General features: G+C 34.9%; 1 protein-coding gene across 1 annotated transcript in view; it reads right to left on the bottom strand.

The window, feature by feature from the left end:
- Positions 1–16,263, bottom strand: part of GPATCH2 (G-patch domain containing 2) — a 120,808-nt gene that overhangs the window by 35,310 nt on the left and 69,235 nt on the right. The window lies entirely within an intron of this gene.

The raw sequence follows: 16,263 nt of genomic DNA, 5'->3' as shown, positions 1-16,263 counted from the left end.
TGGTAATATCTTAAATCTGAAACATCTATGCAAACATACAAATCTCTAGTAGAGGAAATCATGGCAGCTACATGGGAGAACAGCACCTACTGATTTACCCTCATTTTGTTGTTTTACTAGATTGATTGAGGCCTTTCACAGCCATGTGATAATAATAAAACACCGACCAAACGTTACTTTTTAAATGTCATAGTTCATCTAATAATAGAAGTGAGATACGGCCACTCGCAAAGACAGGCCTGTAAATATGAGCAAGGATTTTAATATGAAATTTCTAAATTTTAAGATTAATAACTAAACTGTTACCTTAACACTATAGGTAAACATGCAGCTCAGCTCTTGAGAGTTATATCCTGCATTAATCTCAAAATGAGGTTTTCATGCTATTCCAGTGGGTATCCCTGGAATACAGTAATCCATTTTCTACACTGTGGCTATAAGAAAAGCCGACTGTGCCTATGTCATGCTTTGTTAGAGGTTCATGATCACATTATCTCATGGTGGACCTGACACTTTTATTCAGTTTACAGTATGTTCTGTGTACAGGCAACTTATTTCCTTTGCCAGGGCTGCTGACAACCTTTTCCACACTATATTAATCTTGTTTACAGACTTTATCTTGGTACAAATATCAGAAAACCGAACTTTTTATCTCAGGGAGAAAATAAACAACATGTTGACAGAAGCAAAAGCTATTTTCTGGACTAAAATTGGTTGTTTACCTACAGCCATACTTATGGAAACAAGTTTAAGTTTTCAGCTTACTCAAAATACATAATCTGAAATTTAATAAGCATGGAAATTTCAAGAAAATTCACCTGATAAATTGCCAGTTTTAAAATAATACAGAAACCACAGAAGCATGTTTTTCCACTAATTTATATGAGAATATGAACTTGCTTGGAATACAGTTACAACTGATCACAAAGTGCACTGCTCAGGTTTCTCCTGCACACCCCAGATAGCTTCAGTTACCAAGCAGACACAGAATATTTATAAAACTAAACTCATAATGCATATATATACAGGCCTTTGCATAAAACTGACTGCTGATTATTGTAAGATTCACAATGTGTTAGTGCAAAATTCCTATTTGCAAAACTTACCTAGGGTGTAAAAAGCTAAACCAAAGCCCATTGAGCCCACCTTCATCCGCTAACTCACTCTTACAAAAATCTCCGAAGATCTGCTGAATCTCCACAGAAGTAAGGGCCAATTGCTCCAGAAAACGACAGCAAGTTGCAGGACACAAAATCAAAACCAATACCCTCTCAACTGTTCAGATTCTTTATCTATGCAAACCCCCAGTTGTTATCTATCTGTTCCTTTGTTAAGCAACAAAATCCCAGCGCACAAGAAGAAATCGGGGGTAAAGCAGGTACTGTCTTTCCCTTGGGTACTTACAAACAGCACTGAAAGTTTGCAAAACTAAGATTTTTTTTTTTTTTTCAATTGAATGTATGCTAGTGTGCACATATGTGTATGAGGGAACCAGAGTTGCTGTGGTGGGAGTGTTAAGAAGACTGACAGACCGGGCCTGCTTTAAATTTTAAACTCAGTTCATTAATTAACATTACTTCTTGGCAATGGTCACTTCTTGCACAGTAGTAAACATCCTCCTTTGATACACAAGCGTATTAGTTTTTAACACTTGCATGCTAAATTAGCCATGAGTACACAATATCCTAGAACTGATACTGCAGAGTCAGCACTGGCAGGGATGGTCCCTGATGGTTTTGCCACGGGGGTCAAGGTGACCAGGACTGAGCCATCTGAGAAAAGACATTGGAATTGAAGTGGGTTTTTCCTTCTCATCGTATTCTCCTAGCCTGTGTCTGATGTCTTTATGTTCTGAGGGAGTGGATACCTTCTCATTTTTTTGAGAAGGAGCAAGTTAAGGGCAAACTGAAAAAGCACGGTTTGATAATTTCCAACGAATGCTACAGGCTCCTTTTGCCACATATTTCATAAAAAAAAATGCAGCAGATTTTTGTTTTTCTAATAATATAAGTACAGTAAATTTTTTAAAAAATCTTTTGATGGATCAACTTTTCGGAAAAAAGCCATTGCACACTTAAAAGTGTGCACACACAACAGGAACAGAATTCTGACCTCAGAAGTTCCTTCCTATACGACATTAAAATCCCTACAAAATGCCCAATAATAGCTTTCAAGCTTTTTAGTAGATTTAACACTGTTTCTAGAAGTTGCAGTACCCCACAACCAAACATAATCACACCCATACTGGAACTCAGATAACCATAACTAATATAAAAACTGAAAGTATTTCTAACTATTTTTTCTTATTAAGATTAGCAGCTTTTAAAAAACTTACTAAATGTAGCAGACCACTAGGAATGATGTCCTAGGAGATGAGGAACAATACTGACCTCCAAAAAGTACAAAAGTAGTACTGTAGGTCTTCACACAGACCAATTGTATTGTATCTCTACTGTAGCCTAGCTGCATAAAGCAGTAAAGTAAGTAGGACTATAAATGGAAACTAGGGAAATCTTTGAGCCTCCTTGCTCATCATCTTCCTCCTAGGCAAAGTCTCTCCAGGAACACATTTCACAAGAGCTACTTACAGTTAATATAACTATTTAATATGAATAAAGTTTAGGGCTAAGCTTAGCTTAGCCATCACAGTGTGTCACATCCACTGTATGAAAGCCCAAAAAAATTTTGCTGGACACAAAGTAAAGGTACAGAAATAACCTAACTGCTTTCCTAAATGAAAGAACATGTTCCTTTTGCCACTCTATAAATTAACTGCTATAATCAACTGCAGATTAACATATCTAAAAACCAAGTAGATTAACCAAATCTTTTAAATTCCAGAAGAAGAAAAGTCACTTGTATCTGCGTTCACATATTTATATTATCTTTCCCTAAAAACACTCTATTCACAAAATTTGAATAGTTCTGTAGTGAATTCCGTTTTCTCAGGCAGGATTTACTACAAAAGAAGTCATTTTCCAAAATGAAATGCAAGTAAAATCAAATCCTGGAGAAAGGATTTTGCACTGGAAATTACAGCATGACATTGTCACTTCCATAATTTACAGATCTGTAATTGTCAATTTATAGGAAATTAAATCAAACTATGACAAGGGAAGAAATAGAAAAAAAATCTATTCTCTATATTTTATTGCACTGATTAAGAGCAATTTCTTATTATTTTCAGCATCAATTTATTATAACACATTTTATAACCCTTCTCCTCCACTAGAAGCACTGGAAAGCACATACACTAAGCAAAGTTCTGGATTTAAAATACATCTTTAAAAAAATATAGATACACATTTGACTTGGAGCAATACAGAAAACTATGAAAACAAAAATAGCTTTCACAGTATACATTACTGAAACATTGCCATAACCCTAGCTTGACATTACCATTACACTTTTATTCCCTCTGAAAGCACACTCTTGCTGAAGGGCCCAAACTGACCGTTCCAGAGAAGCATCTCTTTAATGTACAGATTACCTTTAAGTGATGCTCAGCCAAACTCTACAAGGTCTTCATGAAGACATGGTTCACTGGCAGGATAGTTCTGTGGCAGTTTCTTGCTACTCTAGTTACATTTCTTTAAAATTAACCTCTTACTAACACAGCGTTGCAAAAAATCAATGATCATTGCCATTCTGCTTGCAAAGTATATGTAAATGATATGGAAAGAGAAAAACTGAGAAAAATAGGTCAAAAGACATGAACTTTAATCCCAAAGCAAATACACATCTCCCTGTATATGTTTTATTGTTTTTTCTTAATATAGTAAAAAACAAAAGAGAGAAAATAAGAATCAGTAAGTTTCTTGGCATGAAAGAATACATCTTAGCTCCCCAATCTCTCTAGTGATCTCAAACACTGTTAAGAGTTTTCTCTACGTTTCTTTTCACACAACTGATCAAACTACCTCTATCTCTTTATATACAGTTTTCAATTGAATGATTAACAGATGAAAAAGAAAATCAAGATATCAGAGACTAAAAGAAGAAAAGTTCACTACTGAGCATAGCTACTTCAGGGAAAGACGGAAAATTTAAATCCCACGTATAAAAGCAAAGCAAGGAATTTCTTAGTAAACTTTTGCCATTTCACAGTTTTTCTCTGCTACTTTTAAGATAAAACCTGAATTTGAAATTAAATAAATACAAGTTTAAAACTAAAAAGGACTTTTTGAAAAGAAACTGGCTTGGGTGTAAGCGTTTTTTGTTCATTTGTTTTAAATGGTAACATTAATAGAAAATATCACACACCATGTTTTGTCCTAAGTTTCTGTCAAGGGGACAAGTTTTTGCAGATTATAGAACAGGGACAGTAAATCTATGATGCATTGTAATGATATATATTAGTGCATTTCTGCTGCCTTTAGCTATGTAATACAATAACACTGGAGGAGCTGTTAGAGAAAATAAGTACTAGTGTATGATGCAATAAAAAAATAATTGGCCTATGGAGAAAGCATTATGTAAACTAAAAATTGTAAGTGTCCCATCTGGAAGGAAGTCAGGGACTCTTCTGAGATTCCTAACATTTAATATGAGATAGTACTGTGTGACAACTATTGCTCCAACAGCAACTCACAGCACTGCAAAAAAATGTACTGATTTGTAAGTCTTAAGAAGAAAATATAAACCAGAAACTTTTACTTTTTATTTTAAATTAAACTCACTCATTTTTAAAAGGCAAACATAAGATTTTCTGCACTGCAAAAACACACCAGACAGCACTACTATTTCAATTTTTTATACTAGGAAAGGGGAAATCTTCAGGGCAGCTGTCTGAAATATATTAGATATGGCAACAGAACAATGGCCAAAAGTTTGCTACATCATTATTCTCTAAATATTATAAATATTCTCTAAATAATATAAATATTATTTAACAAATTTTATTTATATAAAATCAAATTTCCTTCATTTGGGAAATAGAGCTACCAAATAAATGCTGCAATAATACGCTGCATGTATAAATAAAATCTTTATTAGCATATTTTAGCTGTCTGTTTAGATATAAAACTTATCCTAGGGTGAAATCTTCACTAAATCCTGGATTTTGATTTCACTAGTGCTGGGACTGTACCCTTATTAGTTAAGAATAATCTAAAATTCTGAAATAATGTTTTAACTTGTAAAACTATCATTAATAAGTAAAGTAACCCACACACTAATACAGGCAGAAGGAAGGAGCAGAGCAGTGATTAGGCTACTAGCCTTGACCTGGGAGATGCAGGTTCAATTCCTTGCTCTGTCGCAGGCTTGCTGTTTTGACCTCTGGTAAGTTGTTTTCTGCAGCTCAGTTCCATTTGGGGAAAAAATATAAACAGGACCCTCCTTTCCCTCAAAGCAATCTGTAATAGTATTTCTTGAGTTTGTTAAAGTAATGTAATACAGTGACAGCAAGCAGTGTACCAGTAACAAAGGATGTCATCCAAGCATTTGCTTAAACTCTGCTTGAAGTACTGAAGGTGATTTTTATTCCTGCTGCCAGGGGACTTATCACAGGAAACAGAAAAACACAATGCAATATTAAATGCATTTACATACAGAAGCAGAATTACTCAGAACTCTTTGCAGGTACGAGTTGCACAGTGACAGCCCACGGCAGCGCAGCTCGGAGTGGATTGAAAACCCAAGCACACAACAAAACCCCCAGTTCCAAATCGCTGCCCAGCTTCAGTCGCAAGCTGTGAGTGGCCTCTACTGGCTGACCAAAGGCTACAGGAGTCACTAAGCTTTTGCTATGAGTTACAACCGAGGTTATTAAGTGTGGGAAGAAATGAAACAGAAAGAATATGCTAGCCAGTGCTGAATAATTCACTTGTGCTATGGCTAAAAATAAAAGGCAAACACTAGATGAGTGATACAACAGATAGCAGTAAAAATACCTTTAATACCAGTGCTTTTAGACTTGGCCAAATACATATTGTCAAAGTATACATGCATAAGTCCATTTTCCAAAATGACAATAGAATTCAGCAGGATATACTGTGCTAGCTCTGAAGGTGAAAACAAAACTGAAATTCAAGTAGTGCATAATTTGTTTATATAAGTTATGTATTTTGTATGAAGAGTGAATTACTTCAATTGTGCTATCAATAGTTTGATGTAGATGCACAATTAGGAAGCTTGTTACATCATCTGAGAAGGTATGAAACCAGAGACTATATAACTATTCTTTTCATAGATGTGCAACAAATTTGGCCTTTTCCTTATTTACAAAATTAAAATATGTAAAATACAGAGCAATAAAAAAACAGTGAAAAAACCTGAAATATGAAAGTGCATCTATTGCCACAAAAATGATCTACAATTTCCTCCAAGTACATAAAAATAACATTTTATTAAGAAAAAAAGGAGAATAAACAATAAATATTAAAAAAAACCCCACAATAATTGTAGACAGGACAGTATGGAGAAAAGCTGTCCAAAACATGAAAAAAATACTTATTATTGTGCAATGTCTGTATTAAAATAAAAAAAAAAATAGATTAAAAACAATAGGGCCAGTAGCAAGGAAGTGATTTTTTTACTTCAATTTTCTTTTCTAGGAATATGTACCCGATTTGCCATTCTCTCACATTTTAATTGCACCTTATCAAGAAGGATTATTGTCAAACATAAGTGACTACTGATGCCAAAAGTCGATTGCCTCCATGAGCGGCTGTACAGTGCTCCCGTACAACACTGTACTCTGTGGTATTTCCAGCTCTCGTTCTGAATTCTGCCCCATTTCAGAGTTCTACCTCATTTCAGAATTCAGTCCCATTATCTCCACTGCTCAAAATTGTTCACAGGGTTATCTAGCTGACATAGAAGATAACCCTCCATCTCACTAGACACCACTGGGATATGACATGCTGACCCACAGTAAGCCCTGATTATTAGCTTGAAACATACACCATATAAATGGAGCTTTGAGCCAAATAATTTGTTTTAAAGTATTTTCATTTTACTTATACATTAAAACTCATTTTAAACATGCTGACATGAGTTCCATTAATCTATACAGTCATGAACATATTTAGACATGTTAATGTTAGAATCTGACTATTATCAGAAAACAGATGAAAAATACTGACTAAAATACAGCCTGCAAGTAATGTCTTTTTCTGTACAAAAAAAGATCAGAGATTTTAGTTTAATAAATTATAATTAAATGAAAAAAAAAATGACCATCCACTGTAATTACATAGAATCCCAATTGTCTACACTGCACTGAAGCCCACAGTCTTTTAGTTTCATCGAAAAAAGGCTCGTAGCAAACAGAAGAACAGTGAGATCTCATTCTTTCTCTCCCATCTTTTCCATACTACTACACTTCCAGTGACTGTGAAAGTGGTTAGGATTAGCAACCCCACACAGATCTGCTAGGATAACTCTCATCTAAGCCACTGAATGGTTTCCTATCGTAGCACCTACAGTTCTGTGTGATTTTACAGTCTTGAGCCAGTTAAGTTTCATTTGCATGAGAACCTCGTTACCTTTTGTTTTTTCAAAGGGGCACCCAATGAGTGATATCACAGCCTGGACAAGAAAAACCACACAGTACCTAAACTATTTTCAGGAGAAGGAGATGGTAGGAAGACTCAGCACAAGAGAATGCTGATAGCGTTGTACGGAAAAATCTTCCATGTGAAGAAAATAGTTTAGGTATCAGAACATTGTGGTTTAAAAGGTTACACTTTGGTAAAATTTGGAATAAAACACCTTTCAAAATCCATACAGTTTGATCAATAGCAGACACTATGAAATTTATACATTTCTGCTAAAATAAAAGCACGACCTTTTGCCCTTTAGGTTAAATAACTATTATTCACAAAACAATTTTTCTTCATTTCAACTGAAATTCGCACCAGAAGGGCTCACAACAGTGGTGAAACAGTGGGAAAAAGGCTATAGGGGAGTTTCATGCACAAACTTGGCCAGTTTCACTATTGACAGTATTACATGTGGATGACACTTTCCATTATTTTGAACTTGCCTGTACATAAATATTTTACACAGCAAGCTTACATGACTAGTAGATTTTAGAAATCCTGTATTTGCCACTTTCTCTACCATCTGAACTTACTATGCAACCATGAGCATTGTTTCAAATTGTAAATGCCAGTAGAGATGAAAAGGAGAAGCAAGCAGAGGCTCAGAAATCAACTTTTCACTGGGCATTTTTAAGGTCAAGGTAAATTGAGGCTTAAGATATATTTTCTACTTTTCTCCCTAAGCAAAATGACGTAGAAATAAAATGCATTTTGAAACACGTTACAATAAATATAATTTTTCTTAGTGAGACATTCTCAAGCTTTTCCATCACCTTCAAATATAAATAATTCATGACTTCTACTATAGAAGAAATGGAAACAAGTAGGTTCTAATAGAAAAAAAAATCAAAAGTGGGAATTCCACTCATACATTTTAAAAGAAACTGTCAAGCTTGTTAGGCTTAATAGCAGTGCCACACTGGGATATCACCTGGATACGGCTGCATTGCATTTTGTAATTTCTAACATAATGCAGATACCAAAGATGTATCCTACTGAATGTTAAGCTCATGAATGGATTATGCAAAGTCATCAGCAACTTTGATTTGAAGACTAAACTGTATTATCTAACTCTCAAATCCCTACTTATCAGTAAATGTGCTCCCGAGTTCTCTTTGTATAATATCAAGACCTATATGATGGAAAACATCACAGTATGCACCTAAGAGAGCCTAGAGTTCCTTAAGGTAATTTAAACTTGTAATGCATTAAAATGATATCTATTCCAAAACATTAATTCATAAAGAAAGGGACACCTGTGTTCCAGGAGCAGAATGCTGCTTCTGTCTGCTACCCTCTCCTCCAGCAGGACGAAATAGCATTGCTTGTTTTGTACTGTCAAGTAAACTTAATTTTACAAACAATGCTTCTGTCAGAAAGTTGTGTTCAGTATGAGAAAAAATTTTGCTCTTAGAAAACTTAAAGCAATGCACAGAAAACAGAGTTTAAGGTGTGTGTCTGTGTGACTGAGGGCAGGAAAATGTGTCCGACTCAGTGGCTTTCTCTATTGCAAGCTGCACTGTACTCATTTACAGGCTCTTCTGTTCCTGGAAATTACATGGGGGAAGGACAATTCACTTTGCCCTGATGTCTCTGGTAGCACCAATTTTACTTTGCTGGCCAGATTTATGAGAATAGGTTTTGGTCACTATGGAACACGTTAGTTGCCTTAGGCTTCTAAAATTCCTGACAAAACTATGCACAAGAAACTTTTGGCTACCAAAAGCATACCCTCTACTTAAAAAGCATCACTGTAGAAACAAGGACAAGAGGAGTAACTAGTTTTTTGGGTCCTGACTATATAGAGGGTCAAGTAAAGAACATTTTTTCTCTCTGCTGCAAGTGTTTAACATGTTGCAGGGCACAGAGAACAGACACAAAGCAGTAAAGCACATTTGCCAGGTCCTGGAGAAGACTGACTTTTCACCCACCTCAGGGTAGACATCATACTTCATAGAATTCTGGCCCGTGGCTATCAGCACGCCTTGCAAAATGCCAAGGGAAACCTAAGCTGCCCTTGGGGAGTTAAAACATTATTTTACCTGTTAGTACAGGATGAAAAAGAAAAGAAGCCAAAGAGAGGGTCTTGGACACAGAGAAGATCTTGAATCAATTACCAACATTCTACATTTATATGAGTATGCTATTCTGAAAATACTTATAGCCAACTTAGACCCTAATAAAGACAAATTGCCCTTAAAACTTACGCCTTGCATAACAGTATGACATGACTCACCAAAACAATGTCCAAGACAGGGAGATGGAAGGAGGAGAATTCTGACATGGAAATACATTGTGTTCAGCTATTTATGAGTGACAGCCTTGGTGCTAAAAATTTATACATGCCCAGAAGCTTTCATAGACTATTTGGGTACATTCTGACAATCTCCATGATGCAAACTTCACTTTCAGTCAAGGGAAGTATTTTTACTACCAGTACGAAAAATAAGCATTCTTCTGTGGGATGATGGAATACATATTTGATTTTAGTTTGGGAAGGAAGGAATAGGAAAATGAGCCAGAATGAAAGCAGAAGGTACTGCGTGCAAATATTACCACAAAAAAATGAAAGTATTTGGAAAAGCACACCTTCACAGAAATCTACAGTAAGATAAAAACCAAGAGATTGTTGAAAGATAATAATAACTATTTCCTTAAAAAAATGGTGCTTGTGGAATTCTTTGAATCTCTCTGCTTTGTTCAAGGCTCAAAGACATCAGGTCAATATAACCAAATTTATGTTCTCTACCATCCCAGAGACGGTGGAGTAAATACCATCAACACAAAGTCTTGCTGAACCCACTGCTTGCCTTTCAATTTGGTTGTGGTACAATCTTAGCCAAAGTTTTTAAAGTGAGTTATTAAGTTTTCATTTCATTTGCTGCCAAAGCATATCTGTGATGTTTGCTTACTAAATGTAGCCTTCAGGATCAGTACCTTCTATTTAGCTACTCGAGCAATACTATGCTGATAGACTATTCCATTTCCTACCAAATATCTAAAAGTTTACACAGTACCAGAATGGAGACTGAATTGAGGGAACTCAGAACATTAAGGCTGATTTAGTGTGCAGGCAGGCTTAACACTAGAAAACATGGTAGGCTTCAAACTGTTGATAAGATGCTCAGATTTCTCCAAGAAAAATGAAAATTGCTGGTCAAGATAAAGCTCATCTATTTACCTGTTAACTGGACACCAATAGCATAAATACAGCATTCCACAAAGTTAACTGGAAACTGTTACAGTTAAAGAGAGTTACAGAAACTATGAGTTTAAGAAGAATTATAGAAAATAAACAGTTCAATTAATGGGAAAAAATATAAACAGGCACATGGGTAACTTTGGCTGAATCTCTTAAGAAATTGCATTTGATGGCAGCATTCAAGAAATTGTATATATTGGTAGAAAACAGTGTTGTATGTATCATACCTTTGATAGTGTTATTAAATTGTGAAGGTGGCCAAGAAACAGCCATTTTAATTTGGCATTATGACACACAAATATTTAAGTGGCAAAAACCAAAATAAATGTTGAGTTTTTATAAGCTACTTTAAAAATAATAAACATATAGTGATGTATTAATTAGAAGGAATGCTGTTGGCAAGAAATAATATTCATTGAAAATGTGCCATAAGTGCCATGAAATATTTGGGAACATTTTCAAGTTCTTCCGGCATATAGCCATGTATTGAGGAAAATATTGAATGGAAAAAAGAAAATTTCCAGAAAATTATGGAAAATTATCAAAGCAGTTCCTATTAATAAGGACTGATTCATCCTACTTTCAAATGAGAGGTCATCTGCCCATCAAAAGACGGTGTCTACTGAGGGAATGCCCATTCCTTGGGGGAAAATCTGGCATTAGTTACGTGGCTCAAGACACCTTCTTGGAAAAGTAACAGACACACATAATAATCTTTAGGAAAAAAAAATAAATCTTTCCAACTCTAAAACTAAGGGATGCAGACATACACCCTCTGCCTAGCTCATCATCCATAACAGCAACCAAATGAGGTTCAAACACAGTGAATTGTCCTGAACACTGAAAATTTCATATTCATCTAACTCGATACACAAAGAAATGCTCTATTGTTTTTTTTAAAGACACTGTTAAAAGTATGTGCCTCATCTCCTTCCACAGCTAAACAGTTTATCTCTGGTGCCAGGGTAAAAGCAGTGGGTAAATTCCTATTCCTGTGAAACCCTTTCAGAAATATATTTGACTTCAGTCAACTACAGGAATTCATATTTATTTCCTCCTTATACTTGGAGATCTGTGAGATCAACTCTGGTAGCTTCTGCTCTAACCAAATTCCTACTTATTTCTATCATAAGATATGGGGAAGGTACTACTGTTTTCATTGATTCAAAGTGAAAGCCTATCAGCTACAGTTTTTATATCAAAATACTCAAGAGAGATTTTGTGGCTAAAATTAACAAGAGTATATTTTCCATTCGTACCTTAGCTCAAAGTCTCTGAAGTTATTTCCTACAATTTTGTATGATCCACCATTAGAGCACCATTTCACTGTGACGAACAATTCCTCTTTCCTATTGTGGGATTTTTCCAAGTCCCTGGAATTCTCTGAATGGACTTCATTGGTCTTTAGATAAGATCATTGTTTACTATGTGCAAAAACATTTCTAGTGAAAGGCAAAATAAGGAAACAACACAATACAGTGCTCTGGATTGATTAAAGAATTAAGTAGCATTGTAGTTTGTTAAATCTAAATATTTGTGCTATTTCTGCCATTTAAAAATATTTAAGAAGAATACTGTCTCCAAGATTTTAATTTTTGAAGTCAAATGATAAACATACGAACAGAGAATAGCAGGGGGAAAAAACCTTCATACATGAAAACAGAGATGTGACATGCTTCCACAATATCTTTAGGCAACTGGAGCATGTTTTCTTCATCATGCCAATAGGCTTAACATTTTTAAATTTACAAAACTTAGGATTGGGAGGAAGTGATAGGAGGACCAATGGATGCTGTTTTGACTCTGTAGGTATATCTGTATTTATTTTTCAAAACATATTTTGCTTAGAAATTACTGCAGTTTAAGTAAGGGAGCTACTTTTAAAATTCAAATATTTCAGAGTCTGTTCTCTTTCCACCTGACATCAGAGTCAGCCTTCGTGCCAAAAGAATAGACACTATTCTTCTTTGTAGGAATAATAATTTTGCCCCCCAAGTGCTTTAGGATTCTGATCTACACAGAAGTGTTCACCCATTTTTGCATCCTCACAAAAGGCTATTTATGCTTTGGTTTCTATTAAAAGATACTTATGTTTTTAAACCAGGTAAAATACTGTGATAGATCTATGGCAGAGTTACAAAATCACTACTGATGAAATTAAGTAAAACATTACAAATATGGGACCTCAGTAAAGAAACTGGAGACATAGGATGAGAATTAGCTTCCCATTGCCCCTCTAGTTTAATACAATTCTGGAATAGAAGTTCCTAAAAGTTTAAGTTTGCACAGTTCCTCAGGAGTCTTCACTACGTAAATGACTAACAACTTTCGAACGGAAAAAGTTTTACCCCCAGTATAATCAAGCTCTTTCCTTCCAACTTTGGATTACATTCCCTCACATAGCAAAAACATAAACCTGCAGAAAATGATGCAGATAACAAGCAGTGTGGTAGACTAAAAAGACCTAGTAAAAACCAAACAAAAACCCACTAATTCCCCCAAAGCTGAGCCACTCATTTTAATGGAGCACTTAGGTTTTCACTAGGTGTCTAAAAAGGGAATAAACACCGGAGATGAGACAATATCCCTCACAATTGTTTCTAAAGTTTGGTGACTTCAGAACTCATAAAACTCTGGGCTGATTAGGACAGGATGTACTTACAACCCTTTGCATGCATTAAAACAGTCCTCATCTATTATTGAATCATCACTCAAATTCAGCTCATGGAAGTGAAAATCGTAGAGTTCAGAACATGAAGTTTTAAGGATGCCATGCAGCAACAGAATAATAGTGTGGGTAATCTTTAAAATACTTGAAAACGGAAAGCCCTAGGAACCCTAAAGGCAGCAGTGTCACTTTTACTTAATGTATGATATACATATCTTAAAAGCTGGATTTTTCCTAATACATAAAAAATACATTTCAACTAAGAGTATTTAATTTCTCAGCCATATGACTCAGTTCCATAAATAAAAATGTCTCAATTGAACTGTAATTTCCAAAAGCAGACTTTGTTAGGTGTCTCAAACAGATCTGTATGTACCATTTTAGGGGTGGAACAAATATCAACTTTATTTTCTAAAACCCACCCTTCCTGCTGGCTTTCTGGAGTGACTTTACTCACAGTGTTGCAACCCACATGTCAAGACAAGCCTTTTATCGTGCCAGAAATGGTAATTAATCTCTACTTGTCTCTTCTTTATTTGAATCACTTGGGGATATAGTTGCAACATCAACACATTCCCAACATACTAAAGTTTTAAGCAAAGCGTTTTCTGATGAAATAATTCGGTATAATATGTATTTTCCCTAACAGGAAATTAAAAAAGATCAAGTAAAACAGCAACAAATGTACTGGGTGCATTGTCACTGTAGTGTTTGTGCATTTAGCAGCCCTAGAGTAAAAACGCAAGCATGTAAACAACAAATGTCTTGTTTTTCATACAGCCTTATGAATCATGGTAGCCTATTTGTAGACCTGCTGTCACTACCTGACAAACAGATAAGGACTTACATTCTATCTGAATTTATTTATTTTAAGTTTACATTAAATATAACAAGTTTATTCCAAACCAGAAGGGAAATATCTTTAAGTAGTAAATTATGTGCCTCACACGTTTACACCTCAGAGTAAGCCCACAAAACTGCCAACTCCAACATTTTAAAGTGTAAGTTGCACTTGTTTGACAAAATCCCCACCTTTAGCATTTCACAAGAAAGTGAACACTACCACAGAGATTCTGTATGGATACATTACTTCCAGCTCTGTTAGTTTCCATTTGTTTTACTCTTATTTACTTTCCTGAAGGGACTAGTCTTTCAGCTGGTATAAATATGCACATTAAATGAGCTACAATTAATTAATTGATAAAGCTACCACCCTTCTACTAGCTGAGGAATCAATTCCAAAACGTACACTCATAAATATTTATATTTTCAGGACAGTTAACTTCAAATAGACTTGAAAAAGGGAATGTTAAGATCCAGAATACCCCGAGTCTTCTTCCACATTGCTAGATTACAATATTTGTATTTAGCAGTTCATTATTTCACCATGAGAAAATGGTCATTGGCTTTCATTTTTGAAGTAGTTAAATGTATTTAAACTATAAATATCTTTTGGCTCTTCAGCAAAAACAAACTGCTAGATATTTCAAAAGGGCAGCTGCCACATTGTTCTCTGGGTGCAACACAATGGCAGGTCAAACTTTTGTTCCTCTTGTCCTACAAACAATTTTCAAGCCCGTGCTCAATAAATAAATTTGGTCTCAGCACTCCCAATCAGGGCTGCACAATCCCCTCAGTAGCAGACCTATGATAAATGGACTTATTTTCCCAAATCAAACACTTGAATTTAAATTCAGATGAGTTAATGCAAAGGTCAACATTGTAATCAGTTCTTTTGATCTTTATAGAATTTCTAGAGTAATACATAATAAATCTGAAACAAGGCAATTTGCAGCTCTGTATGTGTGGCTGGTAATAAAAATCTTAACGATTAGAGCCTTTATGTACTTAGGGAACGTTTTATAGTAATAGCTATAGTGAGAGCCTCAATGCATGGGGAATGATGGCAATAGATAACACTGAAAGACATGATTGCTTGATTCTTTATATAGTTTATACAGTATGTATAGATTATACATTATAAATTAAAGCACAATGTATCTGAAGAGTCTCCCAATGTTTTTCTAACATTCTATTTCCGATTTGCCTCCTCCACAAAATATGGCCTTGATAAAAACTTGTGAATTTAACAACAATCTCATATATAGAGATTTTTATTGTTTCATATACTAGTACGTTACCTCAAAGAAAATAAGAAATTAAAATGTTTGTGCATGGTGTGCACATGTCTTGTTCTCTTTTCTTTAAAAAGGAAGACTGACTTTTTTGGAAGTATGTATTTAGATGTATAGTATGTCAAATTTCTTATGAACCAAAAATGATTATTAGACAAAACGTATTTGAGTTGAAAACTGGACATGAAATCCTAGAAACAGACTAAAATGTCAGCAGTCAAATGAGGAAATACTTAAAAACAAAAGGGTAATTTGTTTTTTTAATAGTCCCTTAAAGGTTTCTTGATAATAATCACATAACTACCTAACCATTAAAATCGTAAAAACATCTTCCTTTCCAATATTCACAAAACAAGACATTTAAGAACTGGTGTCAGAGAACACCTTCCATAAACATACAATTATGTAGTAAAGCAAAAACAGCCCATAGTTTAGGAACTGAAGAAAGAATATTTTTTCAGGAAAATGAAGACTAAGCAGCTGTTGGTGATGACTGCACTGTAAGGACCAAGAATTCATCCATGGGAACTGTGACCGAGATTCTCACTATCAGGACATTTCAGTTGTCTACATCTATTCTGTCAAGTTGAGAGATAAATAAAATTGATCATTTGTTTACTTTCCCTACTCAGAAATCTCCTATTCTCACAGAACACATACACATCTCTCTGGCAAAAATAAAACTCTTCTTTATCCGACTCCAAATTCTCT

Source organism: Lepidothrix coronata, unplaced genomic scaffold (genome assembly GCF_001604755.1).
Source record: "Lepidothrix coronata isolate B3197 unplaced genomic scaffold, Lepidothrix_coronata-1.0 Scaffold38, whole genome shotgun sequence".
Taxonomy (NCBI): Eukaryota; Metazoa; Chordata; class Aves; order Passeriformes; family Pipridae; genus Lepidothrix; species Lepidothrix coronata.
The sequence above is the reverse complement of the archived record's forward strand: the minus strand, read 5'-3'. Positions and strand labels throughout refer to the sequence as shown.